Source organism: Agrilus planipennis, unplaced genomic scaffold (genome assembly GCF_000699045.2).
Source record: "Agrilus planipennis isolate EAB-ADULT unplaced genomic scaffold, Apla_2.0 scaffold33, whole genome shotgun sequence".
In the NCBI taxonomy this organism is placed as follows: Eukaryota; Metazoa; Arthropoda; class Insecta; order Coleoptera; family Buprestidae; genus Agrilus; species Agrilus planipennis.
Genome location: NW_020438896.1, coordinates 533,400 through 554,529, shown reverse-complemented (window position 1 = coordinate 554,529; position 21,130 = coordinate 533,400). Strand labels below are relative to the sequence as shown.

General features: G+C 32.8%; 1 long non-coding RNA gene across 1 annotated transcript in view; it reads left to right on the top strand.

Moving 5' to 3' along the window:
- The window catches only part of LOC108744505, a 137,733-nt gene that overhangs the window by 82,068 nt on the left and 34,535 nt on the right, over window positions 1–21,130 (top strand). Inside the window, exon 3 of the long non-coding RNA XR_001938973.1 lies at window positions 13,090–13,154. This is a non-coding gene — a long non-coding RNA (uncharacterized LOC108744505). The remainder of the gene's footprint in view (window positions 1–13,089; window positions 13,155–21,130) is intronic.

Sequence of the window (21,130 nt, the reverse complement as noted above, 5' to 3'; positions counted from 1 at the left end):
AGACTAATACGATTCTCTATGGAACTGCCTGATGAGGTCGCCAACCTTACTTCTCCTTGGATATTTTTTAGCTTATCAGAGTAAGATTTCACAATCGTCAACTCCTTATTGTATTTGGAATTCATTGCACATTGGCTGTGAAACATTATCAAGTGGTTTTATTTAATTTTGTCTTAATTTAATGGCGGACAGAGAAAATCAAATTATATGAAAAGATAGACACTTTGAATTTGCTCGAAAAAATTCGTCAGAAAAAGCCTGAAGTGGCATAGCAAGGAGTAAATCTAAATGAAATAATGGAGAATCTTGAAGTGTCTGATTTAATTTCACCTTAAACTCGTACACCTCACTATATATACAGAAACATAAGTTCAAGGTAAAAAAATATGTCGACCTTACTACGTTCTTAACCGCGTTTAATTTAGAGACACGAAATCAAGCAGGTAAGCAGTTATTTTGTTAATTAAGCTTGGATCGTAGTAAAGTCGAACAAAATTTTTAAGGGCTGAAGGGCAAAGTGCTCGGAGAATGAGAAAAGAAGTGCAATTTTAGGAAGGGATGTATGCTGACCAATAATTGACAATGAGGAAAACACTATTTATTTTTTTTTTCCTCTAATCCTAATCTTTTTTTCATCCAACCAACTTTTCGTAAACTTTTTAAAGGCGCTTGTGTATAATACATTATGTACATAATTTGTACCCTTTTTTTTTTTAATCTCCCACATATAAATTTTTCTTTTGTGTGGTGCTTTCCCGAGATAAAAATGTTGAGTCTCTCAGAGTCTCTGAAAGCGAGACTCGAAATTCCGTCTCTCATCGAGTCTCTCTGGTGTCGCTGAGAGAGACTGTCGAGGGACTGTCAAAAAAACTGTCTAGCGTCTCTGAACGAGAGACTCGAGTCGCTCATATAGAGATCTTCATTTCGTATCCAGTCTCTGAACGAGAGACTCGAGTCTCTCATACAGAGACTGTAAAAGATCCATAAAAACATCTAGGTAACAACTGAGAGACTGTGAAAGGCTGTGAGAGACGCTCATAGAGACGCTGAAAGACTCTCAGAGACTGGAGAGAGACTGAAAATTTTTGTCTAGGGCATCCAACCAACTTTTTCCAAACTTTTTAAAAGCGTTTGTGTATATAATTTGTACCTTTTTTTTAAATCTCCCACCTATGATTCTTTTTGTGTTGATGTAGCAGTGTGTTTAAAAACATTAAAAAATCACACGAAAGAACTGTCACTCAAGTGAGTAATTTTCACGATAGTTTTGTTTTCAAACGATTATTTATCCAGGAAGTATAAGATAAACGTTTTGTTTTGATATTTTATTCTTGTTTTCATTAGACAACGTCCGTACAATGAAAAATAACGGAATAAAAACGAAAAACATTTCGTTCGGTGGGAAGATATAAACTGAAAACGGTCGAGAGAGTATTAAGTTGTAAAGCGACTGGCAACGTCAGTAGCAGTTAGTAGTAAATAGCGCTCGTTTTAGAGAGAACACGGAAGAAGAAACTTCAAACACATCTTGAGATTGTTAGTTAGCCAGTGCAAACGATAACGATAGCGTAAAGGTGGATGTTTACAGTAAGTCACAAAAACGTCATACATTCGTCGCTTCAAATTTTTTTAACAAATCAACTAAAAACATCGCCTGGTTGTTGACTTCTTTTCGAGCTATTCTGCCGGGATTCTTCGATTCCAAACGTTTCGTTATTCAATTTCATCTTCATTTTTGACTGGTCGAGGGCCAATATGTTCCGTTTAAGCAAAGCAAAAAACAATAATTTTCAAAGGAAGGGGCGCATGCGCTTGCTTTTTTTAACATCCTTGAAAACATGAAGTTATATGATCAGAGGAATTTTTGTAGAAAATCATCATCATAAGGTCAACTGGTTGAACATGCACCTCCACTCTTTCCTATCCTGAGCTAATCATCGCATTTTCCTAATACTAGAGCATCCTACATCCTTAACTATTTGTCAGCAGTAATCTAATCTCAGTCTACCTCTACTCCGCTTAGACTCTGTGTCTATTCCTAGTATATCACCAATTAGCCCTTCATGCCTGAGGTGTCCTACCAACCTATCTCACCTATTTCTTATTGATTCTATAGAGTCCTCTGTTCTCCTATTCTTTCTAATATCTCTTCATTTCTAACCGTCTCTATCCATAGTACCCTCATCATTCACGTGTAACCACATTTTGAACGCTTCTAACTTTTTCTTTTCCGCCGCACCCGTTATGCACGTTTCGAATATCTACCGCGCCGTGCTCTAGACATATCTCTTTAATAATCTTTCGAATTTCTAAATTAACCGTTTGTGAGCATGGAAGTGACTACGCCATCATCTGTTTTATATCTGTATTGCTCCTTTCATGCTGAGTTATCTGACTTCCTAGATACCGAGAGTCAGCTGCTTCTTCTAATTTTTCGTCTCCTATCTTATTATATTCACTCTTTCCTACTTCTTCTTCCTTTGAAAATCAGTATTATTGATTTACTTTTATTTATTTTCGTACAATACTATTTTGTCAGTAGGTACCGCTTCCATTTTATTCAAGGATATCTCTACTGCCTGTTATATCATTTGCAAATCTACGCTAATCTTTCGACCCTGTATATCTATCTCTAATAAATTTGTCCTGACTTTATTGATGTATATCACTTTTTCAATATAGGTATAAATTAAAAAATATCTGACTCCCTTGCTAATATTTACTTCTCTACGTTGCTGCTGCAGTTCTATAACTGCCTGTTGCTCTTTATAAAAACTATAGAGAGCATATAAAATTCCTAAAACATAAGTTTACATGTTTCATTCTAACTGGATAACTCACGTTTTCGAGCCATTGTGTTCAATTAAATAAAATAGCCAATAAAAGTGGCGATAAATTTCATGATTGTTCGAATTTCACCAGTTTTTCCTGAGAATTATCTACATTCAGTTGCGGCGGAACAGATTTAGTCCATATGGTGAATTTTTATAGTGAGAAATGATAGAAGGAGATAAGGGTGCGCGTGTAATTTGGTATATCAAAAAAAATCTCTCTAAAAATGGGCTTTTTGATGTCTAAAAACTACATGTATATCTTCCGAAAATTGCTGCTCGTTTTGTATTTCAAGAAATAAACTCTTTTAGTTCATCAATTTACCAAGATCAACAATATCATGATAAGTATGCAGCATCGCAATATAACTTAATCTTATTTAGCCCGTTGTTGATCGAATGAAACTTTTAAGACATTTTTTTGCGCAACCGGAAATCATCATAAGAATAAGTCAAACGAATTTTGAAAATTCAGATACAACGCTACCGATTGCCCAATTATTGTTTTCTCACAAAAACTTGAATTGTAAATAGGGACGACAGACCGTTATAATATGTATAATTTGAGAGTGTACCAAAGCAGTTTAGAAAAAATAGACAATAAAATGATGTAGGTAGGTAGCCCAAACTAGTTAGATATTAACAAATTTCATAGACTGACATTTGAAACGCGTTTATAATTGCATACTGCACGCAGGATTGCGGTGCAATCGTAAATTGGGAAGCACGAAAATACATGAACTCTAATATACCTATTGATTTTCAACACAAGAGAGAGCTCTTGGTTGGTCAACACCAAGAACAGATTTTCCGCCGCCATTGCCTACATTAATATTAACATACCTACACGTAAGCGGTTTTTCCATTAATCATTTTTCAGTTGATACATACTTTTTTTTATAAATCAATTATCTACATATGCCTTATTGATAGTTAAACATTTGCTTAATTCAAATACGATTCTCATAGATGTCTACGGCAATTTTTTAGAAACAGCAAGTGTTACAAGGTCTTCCAATTTCGAAAAAAATACTGTACGATAAATAAATTCATCGTTAATACTATGGACTCACATAGTAAGTTGATTCCACCATATGTTTTTATTATTCCCTGTCTATTGGTCTGTTTGCTTGTTACAAATTTTGCGATTAATTGGTATTTTGTATTATGTAAGAGACTGCAGTCTCAAATCTGCACTCTGTCATTTTTTGTTGAAGGAAGATAATTGTAGATAGGTATAGATAGTTTTAGATTTAATGACCAAGCGAGAGCCCAAAATCATGAACCTGATTGACGAAAAAGGAAAATGAACATGTGAATTATTTATGGAATTTATAGGGGTACATGCCCCATATAGTGTGCGGGCCTCATGTGACTAATGAGGGGCAAGCCGATGTAGGGATTTCCCCATAGATTCCTCATGAAAATTTCACCAAAAAAAGTGGCGATACTAAAATGAGGATTGCCATATGGGATTTTCATATGGGTCTCAAGGAGTAAACCTAACGCATGTATAAACTTACAAATAAATCTACCTTATATGGGCTCAATGAGGCAAATCCGTTTAAAAATACTCTTGGTAAAATGAAAAAATATATAATAATAATCCCCTTGCCATTTATGTCGTCGTTTCAATGAAATCTTTTACACTTGCAATGAACTAACAAGTGTACTTCCTGATATATTGAATAAGACAACTGAAACTAGACGCATTAAGTCGAACAACAGTAAAACGATTGCAACTTATAGTATTATTGACTACAAAACAGCCCAATAACACAATTTTAATTAAGAACAAATTTTACAAATAAGTGATATATGTATATATTGTATTTTTTTTATTAATAGCAAAGTTCATTTTTCGAAAATAGCAATAATTTTTCCCTACTGGGCCACATGCGGTATTCCTAATGATTCCCAAATGCGGCAAGGCGTTATGCCCCTTTCTTGCCCCAGGAGGCAACCTCATGGGGCCTACAAGAGGTAGGGTAACTACCCACTTAGGGATCCTACTTGCACACCCCTCCAAAATTTCAAAATTCTAATCGAGAATTTGTGTAAGAGGTAAAACGGAAGTCGTTGTTCAGATCTTACAAGACTAACCAATCGGAATCGTTTATCAAGAAAAAAAAAACACCAAGACAATAATCTTATGTTTTAAATGAGGAAATGGTATTTTTTCTACTATCTATTAAATCGTTTGTGAGTCACTGTAACTGTCTACTATTTAACTACTGGTGCTGCCGTCGTACTGTCCCACATTTACAAATTACGCCATAACGACCATAAAAATGCAATAAATGCGTCGAATAAAACGATTGCGGCAGGTCAGGGCGCGCGTTGGTCGTAAAACGCGCCGTAAAAGCTACCGCCGCCATTGACGCCGTCACTGCCACCGCCACTAAGATTTTATACGTACGTACATCAAGCATATCGCGCCCGTCAACCTAATATATATATATAATATATATACATATTTAGGTAAGTAGAGATACTTAAGCCAAAAGTGGGGAATCGCAATTAATTTTTTTATTTGTCGTTCCTTTTTTTCCGGGTTAGTATTATTGTTTTGTGTCTAACGTACTAGTTAAAGTAATTTCTTCTTTTTTCTCCGTTCATGGCCGCCCTGCCGATACCGTTAGTTTCCTGACCGTCGACCTTGAACTTGGAACTGCTTTTGTTTAATGGTTTTTCTCGAGGCTAGGCTATAAAACGGTCAGGTTTATCTATGTATGTATAAATGAACATATCTAGACGCCAGACACACAAACAGTTGCATAAGTGGGCTCTGATTTGCTTTTTAACTGCTTATTTCGTGACATTTGGTTATCTTTTGCATAACCATTTTAGTTATATACTTACAAATTAAGTAAGTGAATCAAACTCAAACATTCCGAAATGTTGAAAAGAATCCGATAATACTCTGTAAGAGAGTACTTATTGATCCTGAACGAAAGATGTAATGTGAGGTTAGGGTAAGTTGGGTTAGGTTAGACGGAGACGTTCAATTCACAAGTTACAATTTCTTGTTCTTCCTAAATAACTTGAGCTAGATGGCGTATGACTATAGACACAGCTTTTAACCTACTATTTTCAAGTTAACCACCATAAAATTTAAATACGACTAAGATTAGGTGACGCACTTAATTTATTATTAACAATTAGCAATATCTCGATGTAATCTTGCTGGAATATCTACGTAAACCAAGAGCCTATAAAATGAAGTTAAATTTCTTAAGTTGTAGGGATATAGAATATAATATTTTTGACATATATCAATTCGTTGGAAAATTGATTTCATCGCTTTTGGCATACGTTTCTAGTAAAAACAAAGGCGTTATCAAAAGCATTGTTATATATTATCTACATCTAGGTAAGTACCTATGCTAAATAGAAAAATTCACACTCGGAAAATAAAAACTTGATCCGCTGAGCATTTGGTTTTTGTTTGTTACTCAATTTTTCATATTTAGATAGCTTATATTTTGATTTGAATAGCCAAACTATCCAATATTTGATTAAGTAGGTATTTGTAGATATATTTGCAACCTTGTATGCATTTGAACAATGTAAAAGGTATGCAATAAGTCCTTGATCTTGATAATTTGAACACACTCAGTATTACTAAAGGAATTAGAATTTTGCATTAATTTTTATTTGGAATTGGAACTTAGAGGAACTACATCGGTACAAACATTTAACGTTTTAGGTAATTCCTCAAATACCTAGCTGTTTGGGTACCTACTAATCCGGATATTTGAAATTTTAAATAACCAAATAATTATATATTTGAATATTTAAGTTTCAAACAATTCTTTTTTCAAAGGATCTGTAACTCACACATATTAAATTAAAAAACAGGGGGGAATTTTTTTTAAACTGTACTATAAATCAGTATACCTAGGTAAGAAAGTACGCATAAGTTACTGAGTATGCAAGAATAAAATGAAGAAATACGATTTCAATAAATATATTCACGAAATTAAGTTGTAAAGCAGCTCCCTTACGTAGTCGTTTAAAAAAGGTACCGAAACGTTGTGGACACAATGTTTAATAAAATTGGTACAAATTTATTCATTGAAAACATCCGCTTTACAAGTATGAATAATTAAATTTCTACGAGTATCTACAAAACGCTATTTGCATTACAAGTGTTTGTAAAATTTATGTAGCATTGTGATTAATAGGAACAGATGTAAACGGTTATTGTTTTGACCTTAATGCCTGTGTGACTCTAGAATTAGTTTAAATGGTCCTCCACGTTGCTGAACGATTAAAATACAATGGGCTCTTTAACAGAAAGACGTGGCTGACAAAATTTTAGTTGCCTACCTAAATCAAGGAGTTTAGCAACACAATGCGTACCATTGTTCCATTTATTTCATGAATAACAATATGGTTGTGAATGTAAATGGAGGTGTGTATTTTTAGACTTAAAAAATATTTTTGGTTGTGTTTCTATGTGAACAATCCGTCGGCAGAAGTCTTGATCCTGTATTTTTCTTGAGTGACGAATTTTCCAAGAACTACGTTTTAAGAAATAGTCACTGACTTATTATTTACGTAGATCAAGAAATATTGAAAACGTTAAAAACGCATAACATTTTATTTCAAAATATTAACTTTTATGCCTTGAAAAGTCACAAATTGATTCAGATGAATATTTTACAGCATATTCTTCTCTCTTCAACTCCCAACTCAAAATTTAACTTGATTTGAACAAACCCTTCCGCACTAGTTAGACTAATAAATTCCAAGACAGTTGCATTAAAACGACAGATATGAAGAAGCTGGAGGACACAATTGTGAAAAGTGGAATCGGTGGAAATTCTCGGGTGAGTTGTTTCCTTTGAGGCATCGCGTACACCCCAAGTTCAATTTGATTCCCATTCGGAATAGCTACTCCATCTAGCAACCGCCAACTTTGTTTAATTTATGCGATCGGGGCCCCTCCTAGTTTGCTATGGCTGCCGTCAGTTGCCAAACCCTCCCCTCCTTGATTGGTACAAGCGCCTGAGGAGGCAGGCCAACGCAGTCATTTATTATGCGAAACGTCAAGAAATTCATAATGGCCGAAAGTTTTATCCAATCAGATGGTACCTTAACGGCTTCCATTACTGTGGAAATCCTTATATTTCCACATTCCGTTAATAGATGGCAGCAAAAAAGAGGGTTAATTTTGCCAACTTTTCCGAAGTGTTTCCTGATATCAAGAAGCAACACGAAAAAACATCTCTTTTTATAGAAATTACGTAAACTTTCAATTATGTGGAACAGACTTCGTTTAGATAAAAGAAAATAATATTATCTGGTGGAAAATTCATTTCTATTAGTAAAGCTCATTTTTTTTTATCTGATATTTTATTAGGTTTTCACGAGTAATAAAGTTTGAAATCTGGAGATCACCCAACTAAGGAAGCTTTGTTCCACACTGGCGTTTATCTTTCTATTTGGACAATTTCTTTAGTGATTTAAACTTTTAAATTCTGAATTCATTTTTGGTAAACTACTACTACTACTGTCTAGCAGATGGCGCAAAGTGCTTTTCAAAACTTATTTTTGTTCTTAGATTTCATCCATTAATACATATAAAAAGTTCAATAATTTTGAAAACCATTTAGAAACTTCACTTGTGCCTAGGTACATTTATATTTTTATTATAAAATACATTATATTTTGTAGTTTAAAAATAAATATTTTCTAAATCATCACTTACGATTGCTAAAACGTGTATTAGCTCTACCTTTTTTTACAGATACTTACTTAATCAGTCATTTATACGTAAATAATAAGTCATCTCTATCTTCTGCTTATTAACCGTCAAATTGTTAGTTTTAACTAGTTGGTAATAAATTTAGCTCTAACTAGCCTATTACTCACACGTGTGTGATACCTACAATTAATTTTAACTCAAAGTTAGTTTAATGAAATTTACTTTAATAGCCAATTATGCAGGTAATAGTTACGTTTTAAAAATTTTTACTTAGTAAATGCTACAAAACGCCATCTGATGTTAAGCACTGTATAGTGTAGGTACTTGAATATATTTATCACAATCGTGTTGCATATTGCTACTAGAGTGCACCTGCATTAGGTTTATAACAGGCGCGAATGCAAGAGCTGGTTTTGAGGGTTCTAACCCCCCTCCCCAAAATGAATGAGAAATTTGCACAGTCTTCACATTTTATGTTTTCATAATTACATGTAACTTTTGAAATAATTTGTTGATAGAAGATAGAAGGGGTGTAAATTGTCATATACCTACTACAACTATTAAGTGAAAATCTGTTAAAATTGCTATGTAGAATGTATACCTGATGCGTGACAAATTTGTCAGCTCAAAATTGAAAACAACAATAAAAACCAAAAGACCCATTAATCAGTGTTGGAAAAATGAATTTTATTATTAATGAAAAAATACAATATATACATATATCACTTATTTGTAAAATTTGTTTGCTCTTAAGTATGATTAAATGATATTGGGCTGTTTTGTAGTCAACAATACTTTAAATTGCAACCGTTTTTCTGTTGTTCGACTAGATGTTTCTGGTTTCAGTTGTCTTATAATAACAATATCAGGAAGTACACTTCTTAGTTCGTTGCAAATGTAAAAGATTTCATTGAAACAACGACATAATTGGGCAAGGGGATTGTTACCATATTTTATAAGTTTTTTAATTTACTGAGAGTATTTTCAAACGGATTTACCTCATCGAGCCCCCATAAGGTAGAGTTAATTGTAAGTTTATACATGTATTAGGTTTGCCCCCTAAGACTCATATGAAAAACCCTTAAGGCAATCCTCATTTTAGTATCACCACTTTTTTTGGTCGGATTTTCATGAGAAATCTACGGGGAAATCCCTATATCGGCTTGCCCCTCATTATCCACATGAGGCCCCCACACTACATGAGGCATGGTCCATATTTCGTCATAAAATTTAAAGATCAAATATAACCACTGCAATTTTAAAAAAGTATCTTTTTTTATATTTTTTATGAGACCCTAGGATATTTTCTGTTTACCCCTGATTTTTCTTAAAATTAGGGAATACATAGATAGCAAAATTAAAAACTAGGAATTATTTGAACCACGAAGTTTCTGTTCCAATCGTAATACTTGCTTTAAAGAGAAACACCTGCACACCTGATTCAAAGAAAGGTGAAAAGACGATTCGCTGACACCAAGACGTGACATTACCATTCGTTTTTTTAATGTTTGACCTAGTCGTCGGGTAGGCACGTGAATTTTGATTTTCTGCTAATTATTCTGATTTTCTGCTTGACATTTTCCGAATTTAAATTATTATTAATGTATGATAATAAATGAAGAAGAAATGAAGCAAGTAATAATTCTAATTGTAATTTGAGTATGAAAATAAAAGACTTCATTGTAAAGTATGTATGATTGCTTTGCAAGTGTGTGCTGACGATTGTTTTTGTAAATGAAATAAATTGTGTTGTGGCGAAGCTTCATGAATTCCTAGTTCGAACGAGATGTGATTTCGCAACAAATCCACACGTCCATCCTGAGAACGATTAATGTTGAAGCAACCGATTAATCCAAATACTTATCTATTTTTAACTGTAAAATAAACAGACTCAAAACGATAGAATTATACCTACGTCTGATAATTGGCGCATCGCTTTTTGGAACGAGGCTGATCTGATTTATACCAAACCTTTTAGGTATCCGTTTTTAATGGTGCTTTTATATTTTAACCCAGTTTCCACATACCTATTCCGTTAGAAATCGTCCACAACTAGGTAATACACCATCTTTGTGAAAAAAGGAGGAGTAGGACCTTTTTATTTGTTTCTAGATTTGAAATATAATCCAATTAGTAAACATATGTAAAGGAATAAAATGCTTTTCTATTATTCTTTTTCAAGAGTAGCTCCTAAGGAGATCCATATTAAATGATTGTAGATACAATTGAAGAGTTTATTAAAAGGGTCTTTGAAACATTAAAAAGACTGTCATTGTTTATTTTATTTAATCTTATTTAAAAGATGTATCATACCAAGAACACCAAATGATAGGGTGAAGTCTAATAAATCCTAGTGGATGCTATTAGAGAATTTAAATTTTCAATAATGGAAACGTTACAACAGAACTTTCTATCAATGATATTGAAATAGTTTATTCTTTTTCTATAATGGAGAATACGCTGCTTTTCTTTGTGCTTCTTAATTTCAAAGTGTATTTTTCTGCGGACTTAATACCTATTGGCCCATGTTTTAGAATTTCTTCTGGTGGATGTAATCGATCTATTACAATGATTTTTAATCGCACGAAAATGAGAATAAGATATTTTTCATTATTAAATGTAAGCCTTAACTCTCTTTTAGTCGTTATATCTCAAACATCTCTAATGTCTAGTGTAATATACCTAGCGTTTATTTGTATTGTAATACATACTTGAGAATGTTTTGGTTTTGTTTCCATTTCATGAATATTTATAGCTCATTTTCACTTAAATCGTAGTATATGACTTGCATATTTATGTGGTTGTGCATAAAATATGCCACATATTCAACAGAAATTGCACATTGCATTCACAACAATAAGAAACACCTGTTTTTCTTGTTCTTTTTGGTTAGATTCAATTATTCGTCGCCTTCTCAATGAATAGGAATTCTGTATGTATTCTTCACCGAAATGCCCATAATGACACCAAGTATATGAAAATTTATACAAAATTCTGTAGAATATCATTGGCTAGTCAATTAGTACCTATGCATATGCACTTATAGATACTTATTTTTAACCATTATTAGAAAAAAATCGTATTCTCGTACACTATAAAAAGTGTTTCGAAATAAAAAGGACTTCAAAAATGTGTATTCGAGCCCTTAATAAATGTTGTTGTAAAGGAATATTCAAGCATTTAATATGTGATTTGCATTATATTACAATCAAAAGTAAGTCTTTATAATTTGAACTTGATTGATTGGTTGGTTGTCGTATAACCTTATCAGCTCTCCGGTGTACAGTGAATGTGTACAGACAGCGCAGTGAACGCCATCTGTAGAAATTTACTACTTATTGAGGGATTCAATAAATGTTCAACACAGGATTCTTTTCTTATATGGATAGCAGCTTGTCAAACTTAACCCACAACATGGATCGCAATTTCGAACTTCGTTCTCAATAACACTCCGCGTGTTTAACGAGTAAGTACAGACAGCGTGGTGAACGCCACCTGCAGAGATTTTTTATATATTGTTTGATTGAATAATCTGCAACCGAGTTCTTTTCTAATAAGGATATCAATTTGTCAAACAGAATAATGACTAGAACCAAAAAACCACGTCTGTTATTTCCGACAGAATACTGATCAAGAACATTTGATTCTATTTGGTTACGTGCTTGGCACGTGGACGTATATACGTCATGGGTTCAGTTTGACAACAGTAAGTTGCTATCCTTATTAGAATAGGGCTTCGTTGAACTCTATTGAATCCTACAATAGGTAATATGTAGATAATTTATACAAATGGAGTTCACTACGACTGTTTGTACTTATTCTATTCATGTAGTATTTAAATATTTGTAACGCAACATCCAATCTCTATAACGAAACGGTACGTCACATTTAGACAATGAGCAAAACAGATGAAGGAAAAAACTAATTTATGGTCGAATAAGTTGCTAAGTTGCTAAGTGTAATGCCGAGAGACGTTTTGGACTTAGTCCCAAGTCATCATCATCATTATAATTTTGCTTGAAATTTAAGCATTTACATTATAAAATGATTATTACATTTTATTATTTTGTGTGCTGTAAGTAAGCACATTACGAAAACTGCTTACAAGGAACGAAAGTTCTCCGTTTTTTAATTTCGTTATGGAGAGTTAAGCATATATTTTAAATAAGGGGGAATTTTATTTACATAGATAAAATAATAATAAAATATAACACTATAATTTTATCATTTATTTATACGTTAAAATTAGAAAGAGGAGACTGTGGTAAATATTAATTAAAAATTAAAAGGAATACTCACCCCTAATTACCACAAATAATTTTATTTGAGCGGACACGTGTTTCGTCCCCTTCATACGTGGGCATTATCAATGCGAGGCTCCTTCCTTTCCTTTTAATTTTTTATGTATGTTTACAATCAATTAATATTAAGAATAATAATAATCATAATCATCGTAAATCTTTGTAAGGAATGAATGAATGTTGTCTATTTTCATGCAGGCATTAGGAACACATTCTAATATATATTATTTTTTCATTCTTACAGGTACTGGAGAGTGTAAGCACCATAATCTCCTAAGAAGTGTGAGAACCATGTAGGCAGTTTGACAGGTATGTCCTCGACTTAAATTATAGATTTTCCTTTTCCGTTTTCACCAGAAACTTTTAGTCAGCCATTTCTTACACTGTACTTGTAATGTCTATGGGATAGCTCCTAACGGCATCTATCTACCCACGTCACGGCTTGATAACATTCTTTACTTTCGAGACGTTTATCTCTGGGTGGCATTACTCTTAACATATCTATCGAAAGGTTTAGTCGCACCTTGTATATAAATTGCGAGATTTTAAGGTACACGTATGCAGTAGACATCAGAATGTATTGGTACATTATGTCTGTACGACATCAGGGCCGGACTGGCCAATGTTGGTTTCGGTGGCTATAAAAGAAATTCTGCTCCAAAAAACTATAAGAAAACATAATAACCAAAAACATTGAACTCAACTTAAATGTAAGTTTTAAAACCTACAACCTTTACATTCAACCCTCTTCCCCCCATAATCCAAGCGTTTAGAATCCTGTGAACTATAAGCCCCATTTACGGGCTTTTAAGCCCTACAACCCCACAATTCTTACACAAGGAATAAAAAGAAATTGACAATTCTTAAGAACTAGCAGTGATATCATTAATTGCTTCACAAATGAAATCAAAACAAAAGCATCTAACAAATCTTGTTTAACTGTCGATCTTAACCTAGTTTTTATAATTCTTAAGAGTGAAGAAATCCTCTTACATGAAACCCGAGTGCTTGATAACGTGAGCACGTTCACTTTTTTTTTTCGATTTGACCCTTAATTTTATTTGTCCGGCTTGACCCACCGCATTTGATTCTGATGGTGATCGCTAAGCGGCCACTGTCCGGCCCTGTACGACATGTTTTAGTGCGAGTACACGAATGTCTAATCGTAAGCCTTTTACTTCGAATTCTTTCCTGTCTAACGTAGTAAAGTTAAGATATGGGCGTTTGTATATATTGTAAGTATATGTAGCTTTATGTACATTGCTTCTTCCCACCTTGTACACACAGCCTTGGCAATATCTAGCAGATGTAATTACCTATATAAGTAGGTACCTATACCTATATATTTTTTTAATTCGTAATTTATTAGCAGACGGTGCGATATGTAATTCTCCCATATATGTCGCGATATAGAAACGCTCAGAATTAAATTTATACCATTGAACAACTTATGCCCATGCGGCTTAGGTTGTTTATACCTAAACGCATGAATTTTTATCGCAGTTGGATTTCTAGGCTTGAAAGAATAATGTTCATGTATTTCTAAAATTATAGATAGATACAGAAAATGTCTATTTTCTGAAACATTACTGGTATTAAACGGTTTTATTGTTAGTTAATCTTTCTACGAAAGTTATTTAATTAGTTGTAATGAAACTTGCAAATGTGTTAGATTCTTTAATACAAAATAGACTAATTTAAATTTTAACGAATTTCAGCATACAATTTAGAAAGTGCACCGCGTCAAACAAAAAAATGATGAAAAGTTTTTCATGCTTTCTTTCAATATTACTAATTTTTATGGATAGGTTCCCAACTAAATATATCAATGAAAAAAAAATTGTAGCTAGACTCTATTAGCAACCAAATAGTTCGCCCAAAATATGACTTTATAAATCAAGGAACTAAGAAACAATTAAATAAAGCAACCAAATAGTTCGCCCAAAATATGACTTTATAAATCAAGGAACTAAGAAACAATTAAATAAAGCAACCAAATAGTTCGCCCAAAATATGACTTTATAAATCAAGGAACTAAGAAACAATTAAATAAAGCAACCAAATAGTTCGCCCAAAATATGACTTTATAAATCAAGGAACTAAGAAACAATTAAATANTTTACGCCGGTTACTGAGTTGATGAATTATTTTTAATCACTTGAACTGGTGGATTAAATGATTATTAATAATTTAAATTATTTGAATTTATCCATTAATTACTACATTCACCGCATCAGGTATAATTTGTCAATCTCTAACTGAGGATGCCACATTGGGTGTTAAAACGCGTTTTAGGTTGCTGAATATTTTTGTGAAATTTTTGGGATTTAGTATATCTCTCAAGCTACTTAATATGACTGGGAATGTGCCAAACATATCAGAGATTACAGCAATATTCCAATAGGAGCGACGAAATATCTATTTTTATGGCATTGAATATTAGTTTCCATACAATTACTAACATTCCCACGCGTATCAATTTGTATAATAAAAAGCAAGCGAGCACTAGGAAAGGATTTTTTATAATTCAACTCCTAAAGGAATGAGAGCGGTTTAAAGTTAAATGTAACAACCGAAAACCACTGAAGCTCGAACTTTTGAGCGAATGTTCCTTATACAATGGTATGATCCACTATAAAAGGAGTTTTCAAAATATCACCCCTAAAGGTGTAAAATGGGAATTTGCGACATAGTAGAATTCAAGAGCAACAGCTTAAACTTTAGATAAAATCAGGAATTTAAGACAATTTCAATTTATTTTAGTAGATACCTCCCCAACTTTATTATTCATTTAATTATTTACAGCTAAATATGTATTTATTATTAGGTTTCAAGTGATACATTCGCTAAAGAAATTGTATATTATATATTTTAGTACTTTGTTCAATATATAAAATATGTAATAGTAACCTAGCAAACGAGCAATTGGAGCTCGTGTAAATCTGCTATCTTTAAAGCAACTAGAAAAATAAAAATTGCTACTTAATTGCCTACAATATTACTATTTACTACAGTTAACGATATCGATAGGAAAATGATCGTAAAACGTCTACTGAATCATGTCCCTGCTATTACCCACATCTTCCATTTAATATATCTGCAGATCTTTTGCAATAAACCTTCCGGCTAGAGAGCACAGTAATAGTAATAATAATAATAATAATAATAACACCGCGGTGCAGTCCTGGTGTGCGTGTATAATGCCGACCCCTTACTTACTCACTACACTTGAGATCAACGTCGAAATGGTGCGATATAGAACGCGTTTTATTGGATTGCTCGGTCGTAAAATACTTGTTGCGTAAAACGAGATAGACTCCAGTCCGTCCACTTTGTATTTTCTAAGTGCGACTCTTTTTGTAACTATCTGCATGGAAACATACAGTTCTGACCACTGGTTCCTTCAGAAAAGCTTGTCACAATCACCAATCCTCTAAAACAAGAACAATCCCTTATATCTAAAAGAAAAATACGGAAGGAGCAACCCAATAAGGTGTACTGATAGAAGTCCTTACCGTTAATAACTGTAGAATTCTTTTGTTAAAATGCAAAGCGCATGCGTTGCAGTTTTAGTTCATGCGCAATAGCTGGTAAAGTGGCCTTGAAAACGGACTATATAAGCTGCTTCAGAGACAATATTATGCGATTATGCCCGAACGACATGGCGTAGAGCTTCTATTACGGGTTCGTCTGTCCTCATCCAAGTTTTTCTGTGGTTTCCTTGAATTACTCTTTTCTGTCTTCATTTTTCTCACCGCAGCCATCAAACCTACTCTCTCGATTCCTAAAAGGAGGCTACAGAGGGCCTTTTGTCCTACCCTCCGGCGTAGTCCGAAGGGATTACCCACCTATCGTCATTACTAGTTGGTGAAAAGTTTTTCTTTTTAACTTCCCATTAGGAAGTTATTGTAATTGGGTCGAAAAGTGAAATCGGAATTTTCATTATATTTCCACGTTTTAACATATTAGTAGCATGCTAGCCAATTTTTTTGATGATGTGCGTACGTACGTACGTACGTACGTACGTACGTACGTACGTATGTACGTACGTTCGTATGTCAGCATTTTTTTCGTTTTCGATATCTCAAGAACGGATTGAGATATCGCCCTCAACCAAAATTTTTTCGAAAGATATTATCATAATGAAGATCTGAAAGAAATTTGAACGAAATCGGTCAAGCCGTTTTTTTTTTATAAAAAAAAAAACGAATTAATTACAAACAATTTAATTAAAATACGTTCTAATCTAATCACAACAATGAAGTTACGGAATCAATAATAACGAAATATCATTATTCAAGACAGGGAATAACATATTATAATAACATATTATAATAAAAATTTGTTTATAACAAAATGAATTGTTATAAACAATCGATAAACAATAAAAAATAGTATTTACCAATTGACTGATGCAAGTACTCTATCAATTCGGTTTTCTCAGACGAAATACTGTTTCTTATGGGTTTATAAAATGACGAACTCTCAAACATTGTTTGTTATTTATTATTGTGCCGCGTTTTTTTCAAACTTTAGAAACGAATGTACTTTACAATAACTGTATTATCTAATGGGAAGTTAGTCGTATTAGCACCGACCAAAATGTGCTCAGACCAATTTTTATGAAATATTATGACCACCTGCGATCTAAAAACAAATGCCAATATAATTTTGCTATAAATAGTAACTAGTGTTTGCCATTGACATTGCGGTATAATTATTACTATTATGTCTCAGCCACATTCTCTACGAAAATTTATGCCAGTAGTAAAATGGTGATAATTTAAGACTATCTATTATTAAACATATTTGTTTCAATGTTATTTAACGATCATGGTTAAGATGTTTATAATTTATAGTATTAGGTATATCTAAGATTAAAACTGGATGCACAAATGTATGGTTATTGTAATGTATGTATATTAATAATATAATTCGGAATGTTGATGTTAAGTAACTTGCATATTAATCTTAACTGATAAATTAAAGTAATTAATTCAGTAAGGTCATCGAAGTGTTCGTTTATGACATAATTATGTAATTATGTTTTTACATATGGCATTGCTTTTGGCCAAGACCTAGATTCTCAAATGAAAAATAACAGTTCAATAAACTTAAGCATAACACTATTATATCTACGTTATTATTCTAATAACGAACTTCACCCTTCTTAACAAGCAATTAAAAATAATATTCAAAATAAGATTAACAATCGTAAACAAATGATTGGAAAATGAAGACTTTAATGTATTTTTTAACAATTATAAATTTTTTTGAAATTAAAAAACAAGGAGCTGTCAAATAAAGGTTATACGTAAATGAGTAATTCGCAAAAACTTTTTCAATTTTATTGCACAAGCGCTTAACTGCCTATGCCACTTAATAATTTGTGACTTCATGTTTAGTAAAATTAGTTTTACTCACCGTAAACTTTACACGAGGCCATTCCGTTACCTTTTATGGCTTTTTAATGACTCTTAATAACTAGAAGACGGATAATTTAATGCCCATGCAGCTGATTCTGGTTCAGCAGTCTTTGCTGAAATTATAGGTTCCATTATAATAATTTAAACATTCGATAACATTCTAAAACAAATAAAAAAATCAATTGATGCAACTTGTTAATATATTTCTGATATTTATTTAATTCAGGATAGGAAGGAGTGGAGGTGCGTGTTCAACCAATCTTAGGACTGACGACCTTATGATAATAATCATATATATTAATAATTAATTATAGATAAAATTATTTCATCATTCATCTTTCGAAATTTCATATGCAAGTTTTTTAGCAAATTGTGATTGCTTCTTCAGAATTCTACGATATTCGTCTAAATTTCAAATTTTAATATGTGGAGGCCAAGAGTGACCTAATGCTTTAACAATAGGTTTTAATCAAGATTAGCTTTGATTGTTGCAATTTTAACTTGTAGTTTCAATCTATAATTATTGTAGATACCATCCCCATGTAAGCATAACAAATTATATTCAGATTATATCGTTGTGCGGTAAATTGTCATGATTGGCAAATTTCAAGTGCTATGTACTGGTAGTGCGGATATATACTATGTATAAAATGGATAAAGCCTGGGCCAAATATTTGTTGTCAATATTCTTTTATAGATTATTGAAAATGGCGCTTTCCGTGTGGCGAAACATTACTGGTTATAGCAAATAAACAATAGGATTAACTAAATAAAGCTACAATTGATAAAATTGAAGGAATTCTTTTAAATGTGCAGTTATATTTTTATCGATTTTAAATTAGAATTTATTTATAGGAATATTGATTGCTAAAAACCGATAGTTATGCGTCTAGACGATTCACTGAGTTCATTGTGGACGACGATTACTGGCGATTGAAAAAATGTATTATATTGAGACATTTATTAAAATTTCAAATGCAGTTTTTTCTTACCAACATCGCTCGTATAACGTAAATGATAATTTAGTTGTCACTTGTCGGCTATAATTGTTTATTAGGCAGCCAGGAATTTACCAATTTAAATGTAAATATTGTACACTCTCTGAAAAACTTGGTGTAGAAAATAACTAATTTTAAGTATTCAAATCGGAAGTTAGTTTATGTATTTTTACATTTGAAAACTTAAAATCAAATCCTTTCTGTGGAATTGAACCAAATAAAACACTATAATGATTTTATATTACTAAACGTTTTATGTGTACTTTTGGCGTTTAGTTTGAGAGTTATCATCATTATAAGGTCGTCAGTCCTAAGACTGGTTGGACACGCACTTCCACTCTTTCCTATCCTAAGCTAATTTTCGAATTTCCCTGAAACTAGAACATCCTATATCCTTAACTATTTGCGAACAGTAATTTAATATAGGTCTACCTCTACTTCTCTTAACTCCTGTTTCTACCTCTAGTATGTCTCTGAGTAGACTTTCATGCCTGAGAAGGTGTCCTACTAACCTATCTCGCCTATTTTTTATTGACTTTCATAGAGTCCTCTGTTCTCCTATCCTTTCTAATACCCCTTCATTTCTAATCTCTATCCATGATATCCTCATCATTCGCCCTTAACACCATATTTCGAACGCTTCCAACCTTTTCATCCTCGACCCTACGCTATCCTCTGTCTTATATCCCTACTACTCCTTCCGTTCTGATTTATCTGACTTCCTAGATACCTAAAATATAGCCATTTTTTCTAATTTTTCGTCTCCTATCTTTATATTCGCTTTTTCTCTACTTTTTCTTCCTTTGCATACCAGCATTTTTGTTTTACTTTTATTTATTTTCATACAATACTGTTTTGTCAATACCGCTTCCATTTTATTTAAAGTTATCTCTAACTCCTCCTTTCTAGATGATAATACTGCTTATAACGGAGAAAAGTTGGTCTAAGTTTTTCGACATTTTTCGATTAGATTTATTCAGAAAATACCATAAAAAAGGCCTGAAGTAATTTTTTGGCTAAAGGTAGATCGATTAAAACATTTTAAAACTAGCGCATTGGATTTACGCTTAGGTTCATGAAACGTAGGCCTAGAAACGACGAAATTTTAAAAGTAAATAATATTTCAACTGTCGTTTCTACACATCCTGTCTTCTGTCGATTGTTAAAACCTATTTTTACAAACCTAGAATGTTCCTCATCATATTTGTAATTTAAAAATCCTACCTTATTGTGATCCTGTTGCTGCTGAGACTGTTGGGATAATTGTTGTTGCTGCTGGAGTTGCTGTTGTTGTTGCTGTTGTTGCTGCTGCTGTTGCTGAACTTGTTGTTGTTGTTGCTGCTGCTGCTGCTGCTGTTGAGATTGTTGCTGTTGTTGAGATTGCTGTTGGATCTGTGCCTGATACTGTTGCTGCTGCTGTTGTTGAGACAATAACTGTTCTCTTACCATTTGCAATTGAAGAATCATTTCCGACAGTCTCCTTTCTTTTTCTAATATACTGTCCCCTGAGAGAACTTGCTGAAGAGCAGCAGCGCCATCTGATTCTCTGAAATGAAAGAAACAATAATAATTAAACAGATATACAAGAAATTGTTAGTAATAAAACAAGATTGAAAAAGTGAAATCCGGCTCGAGGGACCAAAATTGAAATGAACAGGGACAAAGTTCTTCAAGTGTTCGTAAAATGTTCGAATGCTGAAACTGTGTACGTATTTTCGTTTGTGTAATTATTCAAAAAAGGAAGGAATAAATATGCTATTAAAAATTTAATTCCATATTAAATGATTTAAAAGGCTTCCTTATTCTTGTCCTGTTTCAGTAATTTAATTAAATTCCACTCCCTTCGACCATTTCACATGTT